Genomic DNA, 25310 nt, shown 5'->3' on the forward strand with positions numbered 1-25310 from the left:
TTTTCCGTGTAGTCAGAATTAGAAATATTGATTTCGACACGTTTAAAGCAGATAAACTGAAGGACAGTATATTGTCCTGGAGCAGAATTCCCCCCGCTCACAAAGGTTTCAAGTATCGGGGAAGCCTTCTTAATACGGCCTACCGATAACTACCGATACAAGTTTTGAGAAGCTACCGATAATGAAAAAAAATATCTGGCCACCCTGTATAGTTGTTGACAAAATTCAATTTTAGGAAACCGCAACCCTGAATTTACTCCAAGTCCTGTCTAAAAACATATAGTCAGCGCAAATCTTGTCCACAGCCGTACATCATTCCGCGCAAGACTCTGCATTCTCACATTCAGACCACCGTGCATACCAAAACCAGGATAATCGCTACTGTGCTGAAAATTATCAACATCGCATGTTTAACAACGATAGCAACACCCAATATGTGATGAACTAGCCTACGGCTAAAAATCATAAAAAAAGATAGCAACACCCCATTTGAAAAAAATGATTCTCTAAGAAATCTAATTGGCCTAATCCTCGAAAAATATCTTAACCCTCCCGGATGTATGATATCCTCCAGCTTCGTAATCAATATCTTTACGCAGACTTGCAAACCCTTCCACATTTCCTCATTTGAGCTCAATCCGTTCCGTACATTGCGAACAACTGATTGTGGACTAATTTCCGGAAGTTCAATTGCCAAACCAAAACATTGTAGCAGCCAGAATTACCTTCCAACTGAAGCTGCTCGTCGTGAGTTATTTTGTGCCTGTTACAGCATACAAAGTTAAAACGGTGCATCAACGTTTCGTAAATCTAAGAAAATACATTCAGCTGCTTAATGTCCGTGTCTCGCTTTAGATACTCCAAGTATTATTCTCGGTTTCAGCGATCAAAACTAAACAGCTGTCAAAATACCGGGTTTCCAAACATATAATTATTCACAAATTCAAAGTTAGATCGATGACTGACGCTTTCGGCACTGTCGGCCCTGCCAGCACAGTTGCGGCACATTTGCGGCACACTTGAGGCACACTGAGAAAAAAATTTGAAGCAAAATTAGTGTGTAGAGTGATTCTTGATTTATTTTCCATACTGAGTACAATGCTACCGACGCCAGGGAGGTAGCTCCCACACCTGGACCCTGCTTATCGACCCATCAGCTCATAGACTGGAAACCAACGGCTTTACTTCCTTTGGAAAGAAAGGCTTGATCAGAGAATTTATGCCTCAGAAAATCCTGGCGGCGCCGAGTGGGATTGAACGCAGGCCTTTTGAGGAGAGAGAGTGACCACCCCTTGGTTTGCATAAAAAAAAGTAGCAATTTTTGCCGATTTTTCAAACAATGACCTGTCACCTAACAATTAATCGTAAAATGTAATTTAAAGCTGCTATATGTTAACTGTTTATGTTAAGTAGCTAAGATAAAAAACGTCAGAAACTCATCGCGAATAGAGAAAATGACGGCTTCGGCATGACAGACTATTTTCGGTAACCGAAATTGAATCGCTAATTTCATTGGATTTTCTCACGAAAACACTTCCCTGAATGCATTCAAACGATTCTTTAGGCTTTCAGTTTCAATTTGATTATATTTTTACCCCAGAAAGTAAAAAGCAATCTAGCAGGGTTTTCTTGAAATGATACACACGCACTACAAAATGCTGCTGATTTCTAGTTGCCGATAAAAGCACAGCTGTTTAACACGCAGCTCAAATAGAAAGGTTGCCGAATAAAAAGATGTTGCCCACAATAGTCGCTCTCACTAGAGAAGTTTGGAGCTTTATAAAAGCGTTTCAAAACAGTTTTTGACAATTCTTTCGACTGAAATTGTTAGAGCAGTGGACATCAAAAGACTGTAAACAAACAAATACTGCATATGTATGTGTCGTTGCTTAGGTTGCCGAGAATACGTAAATTCCCCCACTTGATCATTTCTTTAAATTTGCGTGGGAACATTTTTTGAATTTTCTTTCTCTGTGATAAACTTTGAAAACAAATATATGCACCATTTTATTTTCATTGAAATTTTCTAATTTTTGTGAACCAATTGCATCAAACTTTGATTTCATTTCGTATCGTAGGAGAAAAAATGCGACCGAGCAAATTTGGAGCTAGATACATACCCAAGCAACACACGTCCATCATAATAATTTTCTGCAGCTTGATTGTGACTAAAAAAAGTTACATTCAAGTATCGACAACTGTTCAGTGACAAGTGTGCTGCTAGGGTACAGTTTGATGCCCAGAGAGAAGCAGCAAAATTGTGCAACAAGTGTCCAGGGAACTTTAGACAACAGCTGATATATTTCGGAGAAGTCCACAGAAGTCCACAGAACTTCAGGCTAATTTAAAGCTTTAGCGCCATTTATTTTGGGACACTTCCATGAACTTCGAGGGAGCTTCAAGAGCATCAGAAAAGATCAGAGTACCTTAATAAAGTCTAATTAATTTCATGGAAATTGCTGAGACCATTAGGAAATTTCTGAAAATTTCAGCAAAGTTTCGAGCTACATGGCCATCAGGGAAATGTGTAATCAAACAACTTCAATTCCGGTTTCAAGGAACCTTGTTCCGTTTTTATCGCTGAGCTGGCAGCAATCAACTTCGCATTGGGGATTATTTCCAACATGCTCTCAGACCCAGTGGTGGCACGAGTCCTGGAGTTTAACATTTTTTGCTTAACATTTGATACTTTTTGCGATAACCATTGTGACGACACACAAAAACAAACTGGCAAGCGGCAAAAATGTCATGACATTTCTAAACTGTTTTCTGCCAGCGACAGAACATTTTCGCACAAAGAAGCAGACAGGACCGGCGGCGCGCGCGACATAAATTTATGTCGTGTAGAATTTTGCTGATTTCTGGCTAATTACTGCATTTATTTGATGTTTATTGCATGGAATTAAAAGATAAGAATGAAGACTGACCACTCATAAGCATTGATGTTAAAATTATGCGTAAATAAGGGAGTTGGTAATTTACTGTCACACGCAAGCCTGCAGCTAAAATTTCATTTCAATAAACTGTTTGGAAAAATCAGGCTGCGAGATTTTATTTATTCTCTATCTCCGCTGTTCGCTTGGAATGTAGTTATAAACGGCCGCCCGTATGCTGGCTGTTTTGTTTCGCTCTGGACGATGGTTTTTCAAAAAATGTACTGTTGCCACCTCTGCTCAGACCATTACTTCATCTTCTCGGATAGTCTCATAGACATAGAATTAAGTGAATTTTGTTACAAACAAAGAACAATGAACTAGTTCTAAAATCTTCAAGAGAGTCTAGAAAACTTCAAAGAAGACTATTTATTTTTAGGTAGTTTCATATCCAAGGAAGTTCCGAGTAACGTTTGCATTTAAAAAAATGGACAAATATTGTCGTTTTTTAATGGGTTTCCCTTCACCCGCACTGACAAAACTACCAATGCAGCATCAATCATAGTAACCCATGAGCAGACAAAATTTGACAGCTGTATCAGTCGAACTCTAACCAACTCTGGCAAAAACAGTGAAGCAACTCCGTTCAGAAGTGTGCGCGTTCAAAGAACGGCACCCCGCCGCGTCGAAAACGGACATCGTGCGGCACTTTGTGGACAACGGATACGCCCGTTCCGGCATCTACAACATCTTGGCACTATTAGACAACAATCAGAGCATCGAAAGAAAGCCTGGTTCCGGACGACCGACGACCCTGAGCGACAAGAAGCTCCAAAGGATGTTGAAGAGGAAGACCGAGGGAAAAGTGGCCGAGAGATCGGGGCAACCGGCCCAACAGTGAAAAAGTACCTGGCGAACATGAACATACATGTAAGGAAGCGGAAGTCACGTCCACAGGTTTCGGAGCTGCACGCAATGACGCAGCGGCAGCGGCTGAATAAGATGGTCAACTCGTTTTTCCCGGCGAATTGCGACGTGCCGGTGATGATGGACAACGAGACCTATCTCACCCTGTATGGCAGGGCACTTCGTATTTTACTTCCCCCACGAAGGAAGTGAGCTCCGAGGTGAAGTTCATTTCACACACCAAGTTCCCCAAGAAGGTGCTGCTGTGACTGACAATCAGCGAGCAGGGGATGTCAAAGCCGCTCTTCTTTCGCTCCAGACTGGCCGTGAACGGGGAAATTTATAGTACGAAATGCCTGCCGGAAGTTGCGTCGTTCATCAAGAAATACCATAAGGGCGAAGACGCGGTGTTCTGGCCGGATCTGGCGTCGGCCTACTACTCGAAGCGATCGTTGGAGGAGATGGAGCGGCTGAATATCGAACCCGCTCAACGTCCCCCAGCTGCATCCCATAGAGAATTTCTGGGCCAATCTGAAGCGTTAGATCTACTCCAACAATTTTGGGGCTGTCCATAAACTACGTAGACAGTTTAGGGGGGGGGGGGGGGTTGACAATTATCCACGGTCCATACAAATTTTAATTTTTTTGTATGGACAATTGTCTTCGCAGGGGGAGGGGGGTCAACGTAGTTTATGAACAGGCCCTTTGGAGATTTTGATAACAATTGAGGAGAAATTGATAAATAAAACGAAGAAAGAACTCAAAAATATGCCTACACGCATGTTTTCGTCCGCCATGGCGAATGTTCCGGTTAACTGCCGGAAGGCCGCTCGCGAGGGCGTAGAATTTTTTTGCAAGTAAGCTTAAATAATTACCTTCCATGGGAAATTTATCAAAAGAAATTATCTGTCTTAGCTTTTTTATCACCATCCGAAAAAAAAGTCCATTTTTTTATGTAAACGTTACCACAAGGATGATCAGAAAACTCCAGACTATTTCAATTTACTTCACGAAAACGGAAAGCTCTTTCAAGGAGTTCCGAAGAATTATGGGATATTTAGAAAATTTCAGGAATGTTCCGATAACTTTTAGGACACTGCGGGCTCTTCAGGGAAGCTTAATTAATATCAGAAAAAATTTCCGATACATTTGAAGATTCAGGAAATTTGAGTGAGGCACCGAAAACTTCCTGAAAGGAATAGTTATAGAATTAATAATTATTAGAACTGAAAAATTTGAGGCAATGCATAGAACTTTAAGCATGTTCTAGCAGTTACAATAACAACAGGAAAGACTGTACTTTTGGGGGAAGAATTAATATGTTGAATAAATAGTTTAAATAATTTACGGGCAGTTCCAAGAACTACTGGAAAATGTAAGAATTCCATTGAAAATCTAAGAACTGCATTAACTATTTTACCAGGGAAATTGTGGGAATCCAACAAAAGTTCCGAAAATGTCAGTGAAGTACAAAGACCTCCAGGAAAACGTCGAGAACTTCACAGGAGTCCAGAGAATTTTAGGAAAACTTCAGGAGATTCATAGATGTTTCCGAAGTGAGGATCATTCCAGTTCCATGTAATTCTTAGGAAAGTTCTATTGAGTTCAGAGTAGTACCAAGAGCTGTAGGAGAATTATGAGAAATTTAAGGAGAAGCAGAGAACCTCAGGAGCAGGTTTATTAACTTCAGGGAAATAATATAAATTTTTAAGATGTTTGGAGAACTTCTGAGAAATTTTTAAAACTACTAAGTTTCTGTAGAAGTTTAGAGAAGTTCAGGGAAGTATAAAGATTGTCAGGAAATTCCATGAGCATCAGGGTAGTTTTGAAAACTTTGAAAGAACTGAAAGGCAGTTCCATTTAATTCAGGGAAAATGTGGGAAGGACTTCTGAAGATTTCAGAGATGTACAAGATCTTCAGGGAACTCCAGAGAATTTTATGGAAGTCCAGATAACTTCGAGGAAGTCCAGACAAATTCACGAAAGTTTAGAGATGTTTAGGGAAGCTACGTATTACAGCTAATGCAGTTGTATTATTTTGATAAACTAAATTACTATATGAATTCGTTGATACCTACACCAACTAAACAATTATACCTATTACCATGCAAAGGAATTCACTGCTACTATTGCCACTATGAGCAGTGAACCCTAAATTGAAACAAATCTTATTTCCTTATAGGGGATATGGATATAATGAAATCGACTAAATTTTCAATAGCGACCAAAAATATCCCTTAGTACCATCCCAATGACGCGTTAATCATCATCTATGGGCCCAATCTTAGATCCATAGGTCAATATTAGAGCCATTTCCCCTATACTGAAAGTACACAAGAGATAAGCAGCGAAGAGCGATAATACGACATAGTTCGAAACCAACGATAACCGATCACAAAGAATGTACACAATTTGTGATATAGGGAAAAGTAGATCGTATGTAGGAGATGGATCAGTTACGATCAACATCTCGACCACAATAAACGTGTCAGACAGAAAAACACATTCTGTACGCGGTACGAAATTCCCCCTCTTGCTTGTCGGGTTACAGACGGGTTGCTAAGATTTTTCGTGCCAGTGTGGAAAACTTTCTGGGCTCAGAGGCCAGTAGTGCCATTAAGAAAGCCTTCGTATCGGCATTCCGGGTGTATCGCCCGAACATTACGTGAACTTCAGAGTAGTTCCAAGATCTTCAGGAAAATTCCGGGATCCTCAGGGCTGTTCAATGAACATCTGGAAAATTGCATGATCTCTATGACCTTTGTCGTACTTTAAATATCTGACTGCAGCTAATTACCGTCACGTTTCAAGTTGTTCTAGAGATATCTATTGGGGATTCTTATTCTCGCTTAAAACAATGGCATCTATTGCCTGTTTCTCTCTAATGCAGCAAAAAGTTTCGATATTATCACTATCCGGTTCATATTTGTAAACGAAGATAGCGAAACAATCATGACAGGATACAACAGTGTTTAGGGGTTTGGCTTATCAGGGCGAGGGTCTGGGCGAAAGTATATTGCGTCTCAGATCTAGATAGCTAACAAAACGAACAATAAACCGTTTCGACTGCCTAGCAATGAGAGTGTTATTCCAATTGGTCTCTTCTTTCATTTTTTCCATTTCTTGACCTACATTCTACGAGAGCAAGTAGAAACTCCACAGAATGGTTCTGGTCCTATAAATTGTTGAGATGATCCAAGTCTAGCTGCAGATATTCGAATGTCTATCATTTCTACGCAAGCAAATTTAAGAACATTCAAGAATTGCTTGGACTTCTTCTTGGAACACGGTAGGCCAGCAGCCCATGGATATTGAAATATTTATTCCTAAACCTGCTACCCCTGCTCCTACTCGATTATCCCATCTAGAGCCGTCTGTTTAAAAGACAATTGATCTTGGACGAATGTTTGATCCCTCATTGTTAGAAATATTTATTAAAAAGTATGGCTTCCCCCCCTTAAAATCTGTCATGAAATATCAAGGGCACAACCAATATTATTTATAAATTTTCTAGCGAAAAATTATGTTCTGCAAAAATTGCTTCGCTAAAACCAACAATATTCCTAAATAAGTCACTTACAAAAACTGTGGAATAGCGCCAAAAACGGCAGCCAAAGAAAACCTAATGTTGGATTTGATTAATCGAAGTGCATGTTTCGAAAATATTTAATAATCAAAACTTTAATTTGTTTGTTTTGTTTCAAAATTGTATTTACTTCTTTGGTTTATAGCGATAGGACATTTTTTTAAAATATTTGTAACTAACAAACAAAATTTGACGACAAACAGTACACTGTTTTACCGTTGAAAAAGGCCACAATAAACGGCCAAAACGTTGGGAAATGCAAAACTAACTGTTTGGATTACCCTAGACTGAGAAAGCCATATAAAAGAATACCAGTCGTACGTACCAGTCAAAAAATCTAATAAATACCTTAGAAACAAACTTCCCAAAAATTGAAACATGAAAGGAATTGATTCACCAAGCGTTGCAGGATCATCAAAAAAATACATCACTTAACATGAAAAAAATGATAATGCTTCGATGCATCGGTTCAGCATAAATTAAATTTAATTGAGGAACCGTAGAACCCCTTCCAAAATGCCAATTGCCCGTCGGTTAATGGCTCACCGTAACCCCACAAAGAAAAATCCCCAATCACGCCGATTCCGCATGTGATCCATAATCACAATTCAACGAGAACAAGAAAAAAATGAATCACTTTCAAACAGCGAACGAGTGAGCGGTCGATTGCAAAGTCTCCATTAAAAGTACACCGAAATCAATAAAAGTCCAATTAGCCGGCATTGTCACGATCCCACATCGGACGGACCCCACAATCACACACAAGCCGCCGCCGCCGCCGCCGAGGGTGTCTGTTTCGTGCGAACCATCATCCGCCAATCGAACACATTTTTCACTTTCACTTTGCCTCGCTGCACTACTTTTTTTTTTTTATTCCCACCCACTCGCGAACTTAAAGGCGGCGATCCATGGGCCTTGCGTTTTTTTTTTTTCGCAACACATACCAATCATCAACTGAACTGACCACCGCAATTTTCACCTCATTTACAATGCACTTTTCTCTTCCTTCTTTGCCCTCGGACAGTTGCAGTGGAACAGCAGTGGTAAGTTATTCAGCTTAGTACCTTCCCTTGGGACTTGATGTTCTTGAAGCAACACCGTTCGCGATCACGTCCAACCGAAGACTGAGCTGCCCTGACGTCGCCAAATGGTATTTGATCAAGCCGGGATTCCGTCCGGTAAGAACTTTCCGTTCGAGGTTCTTCTCCGATAGCCAACAGCTGTCAACCGTCTCAATCGTCGATCCAGCCGCGCGCGTTGACAGAATGACCAGCACTGAATGAAGGCTACCCCAAGCGGCTTCAACAAGTCGTCCGCCAGTCAGTTCGGTCGATTAGTTCACACTTCTCAGAGGCACGCGGACCCCGGTGCAGTGGTGAAATAATAGCACTATCATCAACTGTTGGCATGGTTGCAAAGCTCGACGGTATCCCAACCATCCCAGCTACACTAGCGGGGGCGGGGGTTTGTTTGCATGCCGTCTCTTTTCCCAGTTGCACCCACTTGGATGAAGGAAGCTTGCGCTCTTGCCGGAATTGTATGACAACGTGCTCGTTGGTTGATTTCTCCCTCTCTCAGGCTGCTGAGACGGTTGCTTTGCACATATTTCGCAAAGAGAGAAAATGGTTTGTTTTGCGTCCCGAGCGGCGGGATGGTTCAGAATGAAAATAATGTACGTACCGTAATCCGGGGGAAAATTGAGCAGTTAATAATGTGAATTTTGAAAAAAAAATCTACGTTAAAAAAAAATTACAAACTAATGGTATGGAAATCGGTATGCTGGCTCGATATTTGTGTGATCGAAGGGGAAGTGATTTGCATAGATATAATACTAGAAACGCAGATGAAGTAAGAACACCACATTTCTTGACCAGTGCTCTACAAAATTCATTGTTTAAAGGAATAAATCTTTTCAGTTCGATGCCTATACTCATTAAACGTGCAACTACTTTTAGAGAATTTAAGAGACATTGCATTTCACACGTTAAAACTGTCTTTTGAACAGTTATCTAATGACTTTCTTTTTATGAAATGACAAATTATGTATTTTGATGGAGTTTGTTACAGATTATTTTGTATGGTGAGTATTTGAGGTGGGCAAAAAGGTGAAAAAGAGTTGAACCCCTAAGGCCGTTCGCAATGCTGTTGTATTTCACATGGACTGTTTCAATTTGAAACTTAAACGCACTGTTGGAAGTAGAAAAACAAGAACGAAGATGATTATAAATACAAATCTCGCTTCACTTTTCAAATAGACCAATGTAACATATCCACCATTTTGAGAAAATCGAAGTTGAAGTTCGACAGATTATTATTTTAACTTTTATAGAAACAATAAATTTTGCAATACTATTTTTAATGTAGTCAGTGAAAAATGACGCTGGAAATTCAGCAGAAATGGTAAAATCACAATTTTACTTTTTATTTCATGCTACAATATAGAAAAAAAAAACACATAGGACGTTTTGGCTAGTCAACCCAAGTAACAATTCTGCAATCATTTGGCATCCACTCTGATTTATGATGGTTTTATAATGGCAATGAACAATCCATTTAGTTTGAATACAGCATTTCACAGTGTAAAACGTTCCTGCTTAGTAGTTTACCATTTCGCTGTTTTAAAAACCTTTTACATTCTGGCGAGAAGTCAGCAACTGCCTTGTTTTAAAATTAAATTTAAAATAGCTCTCAATCCCACCATAAAACCAACCGGTGAACACTCGTGTTTATTTCAGTATTTGAATATTCATTGGATGAAAGGGACCGTGAAAAAGGACTCTGAAATGAAAAGTTTTTCTTCCGACAGTTTCATCTTAGTATTCATCTTTGATACAACTGTTCTATAAATCAATCATAAACTTCAGTAGCGGTTTTTTTATTAAAGTATTGATAAAATACTCTATAAACGTGTCCTATCATTATAAAAGCAACAATAAAACCATTAGGTTTTAAATGAGAGCAAAAGCATATATTGTTAAGGCTTTTAAAAGTGTATCATAAAATCTCTTATGTTTACAAATTTAACTTTAAGGATGGATCCTCAAACTGAATAAAAACCAAATTTATGACAATGATATCTCGAAGGATAATAATATTATACCTATCATTTAATTAAATTGTAGTTATTTGTAGTGAACTAGCTACCAACAATCAATACGAAACTAACGATTTTATATTGGTTCACAACTTGACTTGCCTATTGGTCCCAAGCAAATCGATTAACGTACCCCATTCTAGTCAAAATTCTAGTACTACACAATGTTTGTTTTGATTCGCTATGGAAGTTTGACAGGTAAAATGAGGGGTTCGTGGATTTTCTCGTGTTTTATAGGGGTGCATCGATAAGCTTGGGACCGAAGATAGTACCAGAGCTTAGCCAAAAAGTTGAGCACATTTCTTGGGGACCTTCTGGTCTTAAAGTTACCTCTATGTAGCTACTAACCGTTGGAGGTGGAATTCGTGTAAATATTGAATTTAATAACCCTATATTTGCTTAATCTAGATAATACAATTTGATCCTAAAATCTGGTAACCTACAATTTGTTCCTAAACGCTATATACATGATTTACCCTAAGTAACTAGTAAGTAGCTCATTCTACATCGTTTCCGTGCTTAAGTGAAATAATAATTGAATCCCTAAATGCTAAATCTAGCCAAATCTTTGTTGGAAGAGTGACGGAAGATAACTCTCGGTTTGAAAATCTCCCGCTCAGCCTCCTATCGCTTTTCATGGAGGAATTTCTCTTCCTCCAACGGTTTCTTATTTGCGCTTTTCTCCTGCAGTAACTGGTCTAGGGATTCTTCCAGGCTGACCTCATTGGTACTTCCTTTTCCAGATTCGTTTGCGGTATCACTCCTCGCTCTATTATTTCTGCTAGGTGGTTTCTTTGGGACAGACTTCTTGGTTCCTTTTGCCACCTCCAGCATATGTGTGCACTTAGAGCACGTCTACGGAACCTCCTTTACAGCTGTTGTCTTACCAGCACAACTATAATGGGTCCAGAAATCGCAGACATCACATTGGACCATATCATCTACGTGGTCATGGCCTTCACAAAGCGTACAGTTTCTATCGCTGTTCTGTTCTTCACTCAAACGGTGGTGTTGATCCCTCTGACATTTTGAGGTTATATCCGATGTTGCTCTTCAAGAATGTTCGGATTAATGAAAGCAACTTCCTCAGAGCAGTCTCGTTTTGGACAGCTTGAAGCTGAAAAAGGTTTTATTATAAGCATTAAGATTGGTTTTGATTTTATATTAGTTTAATAAAACCTATTTCAGCTTCAAGCTGTCCAAAACGAGACTGCTCTGAGGAAGTTGCTTTCATTAATACGAACATGGCTACATTTTTAAGTGCGCAAACATGATTTTCTTATGGGTCACTTTCTTTAGTTTAAGGTTCACTGCTGAATGTATTATGGATCAATTGCAATATGTTTATGGGTAATTCGTACAATTTCAATGCTCATTCCTTAGAAATTTAGCGGTACATTTTTACAATTGTGTTGCTAAATTTTACATTAAATATGGATCATATTGATATTTTTTATCGATCATTTACACTTTTTTAAGGATTTTCTCCGAAGTTTTATGGATCATTTGGATATTTTTTATGGAACGTTTTCCAATATTTTATGGATCATTTATTGGTTTTTATGTTCAAAAGTATGTTTGCCGATCTTTTCGGGAATCAGTAACAGTATCGCACACTCCCTGAGTAACTGCTTCCAAACCATCGGGAGAGAATCGCCTGGAAGAACGCTGGATCGCACAGCGCAACTATCGAAAGATAAACAAACTTTGACGTTTAACATTTTGTAGGCAACATTGCCGCCATAAATGCTGCCATAAATCTGAACGAGTTAGGATCAAGCAAAATGATTTTAGATAAATACAATTCAGTCTACAAGTTTTCTTCATAAAAACTATTTCAGAACCTTATAAATTCAGGCATAACATTTGATAACGGCACAAAAGCATTTGTAAACAAACTTTCTAAGGCCCTTTACACGCGAACCAAAGTACGCCCACGCAAACCAATACCACTTTCGGAAAGGTGATGGTTGGCCCTATCCGATGATGTTATTGGTTTGCGTGAGCGTACTTTGGTTCGCGTGTAAAGGGTCTTAGAAAGTTTGTTTACAAATGCTTTTGTGCCGTTATCAAATGTTATGCCTGAAAAATAACTTTTTCACAAATGAACAGACGTCCAAGTTCGATCAGAAACTTGTGTAAAGTTAAGTGGAAACGTCTCCGTTACGTACCGCTAGCATCTCCTGATTTTCTCTATAAATTTATCACTTTCGACCAATTGGACGCTAGTATTGATACCGTGCGGGACCGAAATCCATACAGCACCGAAATCCGTACACCCTGTTGAATTTGTTTATTTATATGCATCATAACAATGTAAATATTATACATGAATACATATTCATGTTCATTCATGCATTAGCTTGATGTTTACGTCAACAATTAAGCAGTATGTCATGCAATTAAAATAAGAAAAATAAAAACCTTTTCATGTGTCGTGCATTTCTATCAATCGGTTGCGTTCTTAACGATTTTCTAAGAAAATCACTCGGATTCACTTCCAGTTGTTAAGCGTATTTAAGTGATTTTTGCAAGTAGTTTCCTGAAGGTCGATCGGAAACGTAAGTGTTTATCGTTTTATATCTCAATTCTAAGCAATGGATCATTCATATGGTATTTATATATATATATCCATATATAACAGCTGATTCTAAATCCGTACACTTGTGGATTAACAATGACGACTCCACTTTATCCAATGTTTTCAATGTTTTTCAGTAGATCATGGAAGCTAAATACACGCCGGAGGATTTGGAGAAGACTGTGGCAATGATGCGTGCGGAGAAATCTTACCGAGAAGCATCCAGGGATTTTGCCGTTCCATTCACCACCATAAGAGATGCCGTATTGAATCGCTACTCTCTTATTTTATTCCTATTGTAAATGTTATATTATTAATATCTTTTAATGAAGAGCGTCAAGAACCAGCCCAAAAGGAAAACAGCGCAGCTCCCCTACACCAACACGCATGTACAGATTACAGAGAGCAGACAGAAATGGGCAAGAGAGCATTCCCAACAGTAGCCACCAGCGAGGAATGGCCGGAAATATACATGAAAGTGAACGGGAGAAAATTGATAAAGAGAACGCAAAGAAACAAAGGATTGAGGAACGACAAAAGAAAAAGGTTGAGCGAAAGAGGAAGAGGAGGAAGAAGAGGAAGAAGAGGAAAGAAAGCTGGAAGCAAGAAAGCATTATAACTTGAAAAGGCAATGGCAACAATTATTACTCTCTTGACGTTTTAAATTAAATTAAGTTTTAGTAGTTAACTAACGTTTATTTTATTTTCCATGCACAAAACGAAAAACTAATCTTTGATGTTAATTCGTTGTCTTTTTTTTGTTGGTTTCGAAGATGGTTGTATTTTTTTTTTCACTTATCCGCCATTATAGGGCTACCATCATAGAAACCGCTTATTCTATCGCTTGATGCCAGTGGGTTGGTGGAGCGTTTCCATTATCGGTGTATTAAAGATGTTTCGGCAGTCTTCTCTTCAGTTTGCTATTATTGATTCGACAACATTTTCCAAGCTACACCGCCAGCTTAGTCACGGTTAATAATGTTTTGTAGCGTTGAGTTGGAGTGCCCCCAAGTTCCAAAGTATGGCGCATCTTGCACGTTATCACATGTCAAATTTCAAAGACCTCGAAGTTGTGATCGGAGGTAAACTCTAGTAATAATATTTAACCCAAAGCACTGGTATAGAATAAAATTTGGAGGAAATGAATCCTTAAACGTGATATTAGTTAGCATAAAAATCCAGAGCAGTCACCTTCTTAAATAAAAAGAAATCAGTTACCTTTCCTTTGAATCGATTGGAGCATCAATTAATCTAACGCTGATATTACTAGTTAAAAAAATTTAAGTAAAAAAATGAACTTGAACCTTTGACAAATGATTCTTATGTTAAATCGTGCGCAGAATCCAACAATATAAATATAAATTATTTTAACGCTAAATTAGAGGTAAGAAATTTTTCGTTCAATCAATTGAACATCAATTGTCAGTGAGATTAGTGGTATTGTTATTAGTTAATAGTTTTTTTTAAGTTTTCCTTAGAAAAATTTGATTTCTGCTAATTTTTTAAGCAATGTAATTAAAAATGTTTATTGTGGTTCTACCATTACTCTCACGGAAAAATAGTCTTGTAATGATCGAAATCAAATTTTATCACGTTTAATTCGGCGTTAAAATAATTAATATTACTTCATTACAGCCGGAGGTATTTGTGGTTTTAGTAAACACGTTTTTTTTTAAAGTGAGATTTCATTTTTAAGCTATATCTCAAAAACTGTCCTACTGAGATTTTTTTGGACTACATTTTTGGACTCAGCGCACGATTTTACATGGGAAATGACCATCAGCGTACAAAGTTCAAACATGCTGTAAACTAATGTATTTGAGTATATATGTTTTGGACTCCTAGCCAAGCAACTTCTTAAAAAATACTTTATTCAAGACAGCAACATGTTTTTTTTTTCATTGATTTAGATCGATTTACATGCATGTACGGATTTTGATTCATCCTCAACACAGTGTACAAATTTCGATTCAAAATTGTACGGATTTTGATTCAATCGTAGAACACTGTACGGATTTTGATTCAAGAGATGTGCAATTTAAATACTTTTTTCTTATAATTAAAGGTAATTTTAAGACCTGGTGTTTGCAAATAATGGTAAAATAAAGATAAATGTATAGGAAAAAGATGTGATACAGAGCATAATGTGATAGCATTATTTAGTATTGACCGTTAATGATTCTCTCGTGCTTAGGTGTACGGATTTCGGTCCCGCACGGTAAATTGTCTGTTGAAAATTGCCACTTGGCGCTACCAGCCCCTAGTGTCTAGTGTAAGTTTTGCAACGCCAGCGCCATCATGTTGTCAAAGAGGGTTTTTAAGTGGAGAAGTCGCCGTTAGTGGCGGTTAAGTAAAATAGGAATCTTTACACTAGTTTTTAGAGAAATTTTGTCCGAGCCTCAATGTCTGTTCTCTGTGGCCATATTATAATTATTTTCTTTGTTGTTTTTTGCAATCTTCGATTTTCAATCTATGTTTCCTTGGATATTACTTTATTTTAGTCAATTTATCAATGAGAAAATATTTAGAATGCAAAAATCATGAAAAACAAAAATCGCGGACTCAAGTTTTTCCGAGGGGGGCGACACATCTAAATCTCAAGTTAAGAAGCAACAAATCTCACACTAACGAATCAATCTTCGAAAAGTCTTCTTTCATTTGTCGCATCTACTTGCATCGCGCATCATTTTTTGCTGGAAATCTTCAGAATCATCATCAATCTTCTTTCTATCCACTCAGCGTGCGAGCAGCTAGCCACAGCACAACACAATATTTTCTGCAGCGTAGATAGAGTCGTTGTAGTGACTAAGACAACTGTTGGAAACATAATGAATATTTATTTATTCCAATGATGACTAGATCCTATCTCCGACGTCAATGTTGGAAGGTTTAGCTTTCCTCTTTGTATTAGTATATTACCTACCTTTCTCCTTTGAATTTTCGTCATTTTTCCTTGCTTGATCAACATCAATTTCGCTGTTTATGTTAGGAAGCTTATCTCTAATATTCCAACCAAACATTAATTCCGCAGGGGAGAAATTTGTTATAGAATGAGGAGTTGCTCGATATGAATGTAAGAAAGCCTGCAGGTCTGTCTCCCATTTCCTACCCATAGATGCACTTATCTTTAGAGTTTTCAATAGTGTTCGGTTTTGTCTTTCCTCGAGACCATTTTGGAAAGCAGCGTATGGAACTAAATGTTGTTTATATTGTTGGTTTTGCAGAACGATAGAAAATCTCCCGAAGAATATGGTTGGCCGTTGTCACATATTATTTCGTCAGGATATCCAAATCGAGCAAACATTTCTCTTAACTTTTTGATCGTTATCGCCGCTGTCATTGACGTAATTACGGCTACTTCAAAAAATTGGGAATAATAATCTGTAGCTACCAGCAAATGAACCCCTGCTGTAATTTCCTTAAAATCTATCGCGATTTTCTCCCAAGGCCAATTGGGCATGTCCGATCTCGTGATAGGGTGAGTGTCCGGCTCTGATACCAGAATACAGCCGTGACAGTTTTTAACGAATTTTTCAACCATATCATCCATTCTAGACCACCATACTTTCAGACGAAACCGACGTTTCATGGAAGATATTCCTAAATGTGGCTCGTGAGCTAATTCTAGAATACGGTTTTGTAGGCACCGAGGAATCACCATCCGCTGATCTTTATATACCAAAACTCCTTCACTTGAAATATGGTTGGCCAACTTTTTGTACCTCATCAGAGTTTTGGGCCAACGTCTTGAATGATATGGTAGCCATTTAATCAGTTCTTGAAGCTCTGTATCATCATTGGTTGCAGCAGTAATTTCATCAATTGATATGGCTACAAGGCAGGTGTCAATCGCATCCATTCTTATTATCCTTTCGCATTCTTCATCAAAACTTGAACTGAAATCTTGGCTTGACTGGCACAACCTTGAGAGTGGATCAGCAATATTGTTTTTTCCCGGACGGTACATAATTTGGAATTCGTAGGACATCAACCGCAATTTCCAGCGTTCAATGCGTGGTGATGGTTTCACTCGATCTTCAAATATAACCACTAACGGTTTATGGTCGGTGATCAGGAGGAAGAATTTACCGTATAAATAGTAGTAAAACTTTTCACAGGCCCACACTAACGCTAAGGCTTCTCGCTCCGTCTGCGCATATCTTCGTTCAGTTAACGAGAGTGTCTTTGAAGCATAGCAAATTATACGATATTGTCCGTTTTTATTTCTTTGAACAAGAACTGCTCCGAGGCCAACAGGACTTCCATCAGCAATCACGAAGGTATCTTCATTCACATCGTAGTATCCTAAAGTTTCCTTCTTTAGCAAAATACTTCTAATTTTTTCGAACGCTTGTTGGTGGTTTGTGTCCCAGCTAAACTTTGTCCCTTTCTTGTCAATAAATTCAATGGATAGGTTATAGTTGCCATGTCTGGGATATAACGGTGAACGAAATTAACCAGACCTAGAAAACTCCTCACTTCTTCCGTAGATTTGGGTGGATTTAACTTTTTAATAGCGTCCAATTTTTCTTCAGCGACAGATATCCCTTGTCTCGAAATGTGGTAACCGAGAAAATCGGTCTCCCTTACAGTAGTATTGTTAAAAATATTGTGTTTCCGCAGACGTTCTCGTACTAAACTGGTTCTAAGGTCAATTTCATTTTCATCTTTGGCTGGGATGAGTATATCATCGATGAAAATGATTAGCCATGGAAAATCAGCCGATAATCCGAATCCGATAATCCGATAATCCGAACATTAATCGTTCGTAACGCATCCGCTCAACTGGACTAATAAATGTAGTAATGTAGCGACATTCTTCCTTCAACACAACTTGGTGAAATGCTTGCTTGATATCGAGCTTGGTAAATATTTTACTCCCCCCAACTTTTTTCATCATTTGCTCCAAAGTTGGGAGCGGATGAACATCTCGAACGACGGCTTTATTTGCTTCACGCAGATCGATAAAAATCCTCACTTTGTTGGTACTTTTGCGTTTCACTAACATAGGGGATACCCACTCGGACGCTTCAGTAATGCTTTCGATAATATCTTGTTTTTCTAACTCTTTTAATTTCATCAATGTGAGTTCTTCTAGAGGAAATGGAATGCGTCGTAGACTTTGTCGAACTGGTGGAATGCTTTTATCGATTTTAGTATTGGCTTCTATTCCTATACATTAACCAGCATTAACGATTAGAAATTTATTAAATAACATCTATTATTTTACATATTAATCAATCACTTCTTACCGGTGATGCAAGGGAAAGGATCAGATTCAACTACGTTCAGAAACTTGATGACACCCAACTTGATAGCAGTGTCTCCAGAAAGTAACGAACATTTCCCGCCTTGGATGACGTACAACGTTGTTTCTACGCTTCTTCCTTCAAAGACTACGTCCGTATTTACCTCGCCGAGAACCTTCAACGGAGTTTTGGATCCATAGGCATTGAATACCTTGCTACTTCCTTTCTTGATACTGTATGCCTCGAATCCAGTAGACTTCAACATCTTCCAGTCATTTTCACTGAGAATATCTTCATCAGCACCTGTATCGATAATCATCCTCAGTGAAACTCCACCCTCTGCTGCTGATACGAACCGCTTTCTTGATCCAAGGTGAAATAAGTCGAACACTTCGCTCTCCTCTCTCTGACTGGTATCATCTCCACCAACTACTCGAACAAACCTCTTCTTCTGAGTACGATTTTCCTGACGTTCATATTTTGGGAACATTTTACCTTTCGAACAACACCGAGCAAAATGTCCGATCTTGTTGCAAATCTTACATTTTCGAGACAATGCTGGGCAGATGAAATCATTCGAGTTGTGCCGTCCATCACACCGGAAACATCTGTTTTATCCCAGGTTTTATCTACACGGTGTTCCTTCGCATCTGGAGCTGCACCTGATTGCACCGTGTTGACAATGTTCTTTTCATTGATTCCACTTTCCCAGACATTCAGTTGGAGCTGAACAGACTCATGAGCTCGACTCATTGCCAAAACCTCTTCCAGTGTATGATCTTTTTCCAGGCATTTCCGTTTCAGTTTTTCATCCTTGGTGGTTGATACGATCTGATCGACGATCGTACTGTCCGTTTGGTACTCGAATGAACAGTTTGTTGCTTGTTTCTTCAGACGGATTGCAAACCTATCTAGTTTTTCGTTTGCTTCACGTGCCATTTGTCGGAATTTTTGCCTTTCATAGGTCTTCGACACACGTGGAATGAAATACTCATCAAGTAGTTGGAGAGCAGCTCGGTAGCGGTTGTCCAAAGGATGTGAATCGTCAACATTTATCTTGGACACAACCCTCCGTACATCTGACCCACCGAAGAGCATAAGCGTTTTGAATTTTTCATCATGATCAACTACATTTGTCCACTCAAGATAGGCCTCGAAGTGCTCTCGCCACTTTTCCCACCGTACAGCTGCGGGTGCTTCTTCGTTTTCAATGAACGGTACGATTTGATTAACCTGCAAATCACAGTAGGCAGACAAATGATAAATTTGACAGAAACAATTTTCATGTATGACGTTACAATTTTTTTTTTTTTTTTTTTCGAGCTCAACCCATTTATCGGGCCTCTTCTTTTACGTACTTCATCCTACGACTCATAAATTTACGATATATCTTGTGAGATCCATCCCGATTTCTCCAGGTCTCACCAACTCTCTGAGGGCCATCCCGATAATGTCGGGCCTCAATTCGGATTCTTCTGAACCTTGTGAGATTCATCCCGATTTCTGCGGGTCTCTCGTGATTCATTGAGGGCCATCCCGAATCTGCATCGGGCCTCAATACAGAATCTTGTAATGCTCATCCCGGACACTTCGGGTCTTGCTTATTAAATTGAGGGCCATCCCGAGACTAACGGGCCTCAGTTCAGGTTACTTTGAATCCTGTAAGATTCATCCTGGTTTCATGGGTCTCATAAAATATAGTTGAGGGCCATCCCGACTGTTTTGGGCCTCAAATATTATAAAATTTATGATGGTAGGTTCCGTATACTCCAAAATTTCCTCGAGAAAATTGCTTCAATCAGATTTCTTTTCATACTTTATTTCATACGTACCATGGAGAACGCCATTATTTTGATAATAATCCGTAAAAACTCCGCTCGGTTCCAAACTTTTCCGCTGCAAAAATTGCTAGATTTTCTTGAACAGTTTTTTCTCCTGTCGTCGCCAAAATGTAGTGACTAAGACAACTGTTGGAAACAGAATGAATATTTATTTATTCCAATGATGACTAGATCCTATACTATAATCAAAGATCCTACAGTCGTCCCCCTCGAGTTTTTCCATGTTTTGCATAGACGAACCAGCCTACGGCTGAAAGTCCCTATAATAAAGAAATCAATCATCAATCCATGTTTTCACGTACATTTCACATAAAATTTTATATGGCACCTAAAACTAGGCTACTTCATCAGAACTATTTTATAATTTTGGAAATTCGACAGGATTTTTATAAGATCAGTTTATTTTAATTATTTTGATAAAATCGGTTGGTATTTATGAATATTTTTTCATCTTGATTGTTGTTTTTCTAGTGGACTTAGCAAGCGGCTAGGGTAGATGGCTCGGATAATGGTTTTAATTTGTTTTCCGAATAACTTTTATTGTAGCTTAAATACGGGTTTGAAATACCTCTCAATGCGTATATCATACAACCATTTTGCAGTAAATCAATCTTGAATGGCTTCGAAAATACACCTTCCAGAACCTTCTCCAGGATGGGCCAACTAGACAGCTTCTAGCATCAATGAGGTTTTGGTGGATGAATCAATGGCAAAGCAGTCTTGACCAGGGTTTATGAATGTTTTTTATAGTAGCTTTGTAGTATTTCATTAAACTTAAAATGTTACTTGGGAAGTTGTGCATCGGACATTGGACGATTTTTTTTTAATGACATAATCAAATTGAACATCTTGTTCCACATGATACAAGATTCCCTTTCACAGATTTCAGAGTAGAATACCTAACTTTAGACTGGTCTCGCCTTCAGAAAATGAGCACCAATCATGTTAGGCAGTCCGAATGACAGAATTAACAATCATGTACCCATCATTTCATACTGTACATCGGACAATTTTTGACCTATGTTTAATTAAAAATTAAATAAATGAAAGTAAGCTTGAATAGATGTTTTTGCATTACATACAATGATAGAAGAGCAATAGTCTGTATCGCTTAGCCCGATTCGTTTACATTTGTTACTTAGAACCTTTTGAAAAGTGACGCGATAAATATCGTTAGTTACTATTGGTAACAGAATAAACACATTAATGTGTAAAATTTCACACATTTCGTGAAAAAAGGGGTCTACTCAAAAAATGTGTAAAATACGTTTACACATTTATGTGTAAAATACGTTTACACGTTTATGGGTAAACCCATCAAACGTCAAAAGAAGAGTTTTCTTCTTTGTGTAAAAGATAAAATAAATATTGCTTGGTTTCAATCAATGGACAAGCCAGCTTTACTCAGAGTTAATATTTTTGCAGCGAGTAAATTTGACACATTCATCAACAAATTAAAATTAAAAACTGTCTACTGAATAAACATCAACTGTCAGAGTGATCTTTTTCGAAATATTTTAATATATTGATAAAAATATTAACCACGCAAATTTAATTCATTTAAAGCACGTTAGCCTGATATACGAAATTTGGAAAAATTGTATGTTCAGGTTGTGTGACTTCAAGATTATCCAATCCAAATGAATCAACCCACAAATCCGTCTAAAGTTTTGCGAAACCGTGTGAGGGTCGCTACGGAATATTGAGGCTTGGATTGGATGATTAACTTGGAGAATTGTAGAGTCAAGTGGAAGCCTTTAGGTAAGAGTCGGCAATAAAATAGAAAACTAGCTACACACTTAGAAAATTTCATGTAAATTTAGGTGGTTTTTTTTTTTTTTTATTATAGTCACTTTAACACTCTTGGGTCATTCGTGACTTGTCCGGAGGTGAGATTTGAACTCGTGACTTTGGCGTGAGAGGTATGGATGTTAACCACTACGCCGGGGTCGCCCCCTAAAATTTAGGTGGTCTGAGACTGACGAGTGTCAATTTTGATATAGAATTGAGTCATAATAGACGCGAAATTCAGCTTAATCAAACGTACTTTTCGTTGAGTAACGAACTTTTCAGTCTCAGAGCACTTAATTTTACATGACATGTTTGTTTACGTCCCATTCTTTATGTCAAAGATAGATTCACGTGTAAAATTAGGTATTTCTAAGTGTATAGATAGATATATAGCTCCACAGAAAATTCCATCAACATTGAACTCGTTGTCAAAACATCCAGAAACGTGTGCATAATAATGGACGTTTTAAGCAAATTTGTGGTCTGCAATTGTAACTGTAAACTACAGTAATTCAATTAACATAGATCGAATTTATGAAGAAGGAAATTCAAGATGGTTACGAGCTTTATTTTAATTGACCCAGCATACAGTTTTGAATAAACAAATATGACTAGACGATGAAAAGTTTATTTTCCATCGATTCCGTGACAAACTTACTAGAGAATGGAATTTATTTTAATCAATATTCCAGAAAACCATGTGAATCAGTCCTAGAATCAGCCATTCCTAAATACAGTGTATCTCAAAATTGATCGTACAGCTGTACTTAAATTTTAGAAAAACGGCTCTAAAAGCACAAGTTAAAAAAGACATGTTTCTGAATTTTTGGCAGCTGATTCAGCATACATTTATCAATTATTGGCTCAGTATTGGACATACTTGGTTGAGTTTACAAAAAGTTAGAGCAATTTAAGAAAAACGCCTTTTTCTTGAATATTTAGCTTTATTTTCTTGAAATAAAATGATCGTAATTTTTTTTAAATTTTGCTCATTTTAAGTCATAATAAAGATCATTGATGTGCCACTAATTTTACTAAAATTCGTCCACTAGGTAAAAAGTTAAAAAGCTATTCCAACAAAGACCAAAACTACAGCAATTAACCAGTAACCAAGCATTTTACAATTATGAGTCGTATTATACTCAATTCTGAGTTTCTCTCATCGACGATGCAGCTATGAGCGAAAAGCTTAACACAAAAGCTTACACGGTCGATTAGATCGACTCAGCATTGAGTCGCGACAACTCAATTTCGGCAAAAGTGGATGTACTCTAAAGAGAGTTGATTTTCCCGGGATTTTCCAGGAACAACATCTCGGATATGAGAAAAATATCGCGGCACCGGTGGTACAGTGGTAAGCGTGATAACCTCTCACCCCAGTAGGCCTGGGCTCAATCCCAGTCGGCGCCGCCTGGATGTTCTGAGCAGTGCGCAAAACAGTCAGATTCAATGATTCATTTTCATATGAACATGAACTGCCATCTGCCTCATCATTCACTGCCTCGTGAGAGTTTGAATGATTGAGAGGTAAACGAGTCAGTGACAGCCGAGCACTCAGTTAGTAGCTTAGTCCACACGTTTATTCTTCCGTGATGGTACCCAATGCTTGTTTTGAATGACTGAGCGTACTTTTTTTTATGGAAAAATGCCTCAATTACATGCTGTGTGAGCGAAGGCCCTACCGGTGCTAGGCAGGGTTACTTCCACTCACTTGCTATAAAACAATGTTTTTCAGAATTATGAAATCATTAGATGTTATAATGATAATTAGTACTTGTACGTTACAAGGAGAGGTTGTGTGAAGTATGTCTTTGACACATAAAATCTGTCATTATTGCTTTCAGTGCGTCAGAATCAGCGATTATACGACTCGTGAGCGCTCACTCTGAGTGAACGCTCACGAATAAAAAGATCGCTGATTGTGACGTTCTGAAAGGAAAATTGACCAGTTTTATGAGTCAAACACATACTTTACACCCTCTTCGTGTTACTTACAAGTACAACATATCATTATATTATCTAATGATTTCATAATTCCAAAAAACATTTTTTTATAGCATGTGAGTGGAAGCAACCCTGGTGCTAGGCGCCTAATACATAGGTGCCACAGTCGGAAGAAGTGTTAGTTTGTTTGCTAAAATGAATCGCCCATTTTGTTATGGCAAGTTTTGCTATAAGAAATGCTCCTCGTGTTTATTAGCGAAATTCACATCAAAGATTGATTAATTGCGTAGGAAATCAGTTTGGCACGGCATTTGTGACCAGCATACACCTTCCGGTCGTATGAAACAGGTCAAAAACTGTCCAAATCCGCAGATAAAAAATTTTGTTTTGAATTTCTGTACGGCAAAATAGTGAACTTTTCGTGAAAATTAACGGCAAAGAACTCACCAACACTGGGAGACCGTGAGTTCCTGCCCACCTGTCATAAAACCGTCTCGCTACCGGTGTGAGTCGCCTGTTCGTGAGTGACTGAATGTTTTTGTTGGCTCTTTCATTGCCTCGTCCTTTACCGTTTAGTACAAACGGTCTGCACAGAGCAATGTATTGAATAGTGCAGTGCTTTCACACTCAGCCTAAGCAGTCAATAATTTTACGCTCTGGTTCTGAGACATAACATCCCTGATCACGCCTTCCTTCGGAAGGGAAGTAAAATTTAGATGACGCGACTCAATTTTGAGTCGGTATGATCGACCGTGTGTATCCGAATGCTTTCACCACAATCGATGTGCACGGTCGATCAGACCAACTCAAAATCGATTTCACTCAATTTCAACAAAAGTGGATTTACTCAAAAGTGAGCTGAATTTTTCGGGAAGAAGCTGTGGAAAACCATATCAGGTTGATCAGGAATTCTTTCGAATCATCAGAAATTATATCAAAGAACACATATAAAACCGGAAAGCAAAATGACGGGCACCCTGGAAAAATGTTTCTTGGCTTTAGCGATCGTAAGCTATAATGGTTTGTAGTGATGAAAGGAGCTGGCTTATCAGCGATCGATGTTGCATACTGAGCATAACATTGTGGATTCAATCCCATTTTTTGGATCATTCCTGTATGCTTTAGATCGCAATCTTGATTTTCTATGGATCAATTTTATTAGTGTATGGTTCATTGTTGAACGTTTTATGGATCATTCGCAATATGTTTATGGTTAATTCGAACAATTTCAATGTTCATTCTTCAGAAATTTAGCGACACATGTGTATTGCTAATTTTTGCACAAAATATGGACCATAGTGACATTTTTTTATAGGATCATTCACACTTTTTTAGAGTTTTTCACCGAAGTTTTATGAATCATTTGGGTGCTTTTTAAGGTGCGTCATCAATCATCAAATGAATCATCAATACTATCCATGATTTCACCGTACACAAATCAATCA

The 25310-nt window shown here is 38.2% G+C and overlaps 1 protein-coding gene across 4 annotated transcripts in view; it reads right to left on the reverse strand.

The window, feature by feature from the left end:
• Positions 1-8645, reverse strand: part of CAH2 (Carbonic anhydrase 2) — a 112448-nt gene extending 103803 nt beyond the window's left edge. The window contains exon 1 of one of the 4 annotated variants that reach the window (XM_065233166.1): positions 8430-8645. The gene's annotated coding sequence lies outside the window, so the exon portion shown is untranslated. Of the gene's footprint in view, positions 1-8309 lie in introns of all 4 variants that reach the window. The other 3 variants (XM_065233164.1, XM_065233163.1, XM_065233162.1) reach the window with 3 other exon arrangements.
• Positions 8646-25310: the final 16665 nt, after the last annotated feature.

Source organism: Ochlerotatus camptorhynchus, unplaced genomic scaffold (assembly GCF_037179485.1).
Source record: "Ochlerotatus camptorhynchus isolate MF236.1 unplaced genomic scaffold, CSIRO-AGI_Acam_v1.1 ptg000391l, whole genome shotgun sequence".
NCBI classification, from domain to species: domain Eukaryota; kingdom Metazoa; phylum Arthropoda; class Insecta; order Diptera; family Culicidae; genus Ochlerotatus; species Ochlerotatus camptorhynchus.